Below are 1,896 nucleotides of genomic sequence, written 5' to 3' on the forward strand. Positions count from 1 at the left end.
TGTTCATTGGAAGGACTGAAGTTGAAGCTGAAACTCCAATACTTTGGCCACCTGATGTGAAGAGCTGACTCATTTGAAAAGACCCTGATGCTGGGAAAGATTGAGGGCAGGAGAAAAGGGGACAATGGAGGATGAGATGGTTGGATGGCATCACCGACTCAATGGACATGAGTTTGGGTGAACTCCGGGAGTTAGTGATGGACAGGGAGGCCTGGCGTGCTGCGATTCATGGGGTCACAAAGCGTCGGACACGACTGAGTGACTGAACTGAACTTGGAGCTTGCTCTTGACATGTCTGCTTTAACCAATGGGGCTCAGTCTCCTGGTATGCCTTCACAGCACAACTGTTTCCTTTTGGCAAAGATGACTGGGTGGGGGGCATGCCTTTCCTCATCTTCCTGCTGAGAACCTACTTCACAGCATGTGGGAGCTGTACACAGAGAAAATGTTGATATTGCTGTGAAAGCTGCAGAGTGCTGGAAAGGCATTAATTATCCTAACAGTGATCCCCCAGATGGAGTCAAGGGCTTAATGTATTTCTTCCTCTTAAACTTTATACACTCTTCTATTCAGGAACTTACTATTTAATGAGCATATGTCAATTTGGTGTTCGAGTCCCATTCTGTTCTTCCCTCTATCACTTGTACCATCCTAGAGTTTCACACACAGAGCCCTAGGTTTACCAATGACGCAACTGAGGCTCAAGGAAGTTCAAAGAGCTAGTAAGTTGCAGATACAGGATGTGAATTCACATCTTTGGATTCCAGTTGCAGCCGCCACATCACCCTGACACAGGAGAGGTGATCAATAACATGCCCGATAAACCCTCCTCTTCTTCAGCCCTTGCCTGATGAAAATTTTGCTCTACCATTCACACTCTATCTTCAAATCACCAGGCAACTACTAAATACAGAAATCAATCAATCAGCTGGTTCATAGAGGAAATGATATGGGGGCTGAGTGATGGTAATGGCAGGATCCTGAAGCTGGGGTTGGGGGTAAGTAAAGATGCAGGAGGCAAAAAACAAGGAGACTCTGGGGCTCTCTGAGGGCAGAGGCACTTGCTGTCAGGCAGGCATATCCAGGCATATCCTCAAGGATAATACAGACAAGTGGTCTTCAAAAGCTTTGGCTCCTGAAACCCCTAAAAGAAATTTCTACTTCCTTGTGTATTTTTTTTATTAATTTATATTTTAATTGAAGGATAATTGCTTTACAGAATTTTGTTGTTTTCTGTCAAACCTCAACATGAATCAGCTATAGGTATACACATGTCCCTTCCCTCTTTAACCTCCCTCGCCATCCCACCCCTCTAGGTTGATACAGAGTCCCTGTTGAGTTCCCTGAGACATACAGCAATTCCCACTGGCTATTTTACATTTATGGCAATGTAAGTGTCCACGTTACTCTCTTCATACATCTCACCCTCTCCTCCCCTCTCTCCATGACCATAAGTCTGTTCTTTATGTCTGTTTCTCCATTACTTCCCTGAAAATAAATAAAAATATGGAATGCTTCACAAATTTGAGTATCATCCTTGTGTAGGGGCCATGTTAATCTCTGTATTATTCCAATTTTAGTATATGTGCTGCCAAAGCGAGCACTCTCGTGTGTTTCAAAAGAGGACATCTAAAGCTCTTACATGCTGAAATACTTATAAAAATTGTATTTTCTAAATTCCTGTATACTGTACACATATTTCAAATTTATTTTGGCCAAACATAAGCAGAAGAATCTGTATGTTAGATTTACAAAAAAATAGCCACAGACCTTAGTCAAACCCATTTTTATCAAATTGGGCTGCCAAATAGTAACCAGAATTACTATTAGAAACTATCAGACTTCAGTTTCAATTTCAATAGACATATTCATATATACACTTCAACTATGTGATAA

General features: G+C 41.9%; 1 non-coding gene across 1 annotated transcript; it reads right to left on the reverse strand.

Annotated features, from left to right (window-relative positions):
• Positions 1-1,500: 1,500 nt before the first annotated feature.
• On the reverse strand, positions 1,501-1,604 carry LOC112444546 (U6 spliceosomal RNA). Its single transcript, XR_003032902.1, has one exon. It is a non-coding gene; the product is annotated as a U6 spliceosomal RNA (small nuclear RNA).
• Between the last annotated feature and the right edge of the window lie 292 nt (positions 1,605-1,896).

Source organism: Bos taurus, chromosome 26, assembly GCF_002263795.3.
Source record: "Bos taurus isolate L1 Dominette 01449 registration number 42190680 breed Hereford chromosome 26, ARS-UCD2.0, whole genome shotgun sequence".
NCBI classification, from domain to species: Eukaryota; Metazoa; Chordata; class Mammalia; order Artiodactyla; family Bovidae; genus Bos; species Bos taurus.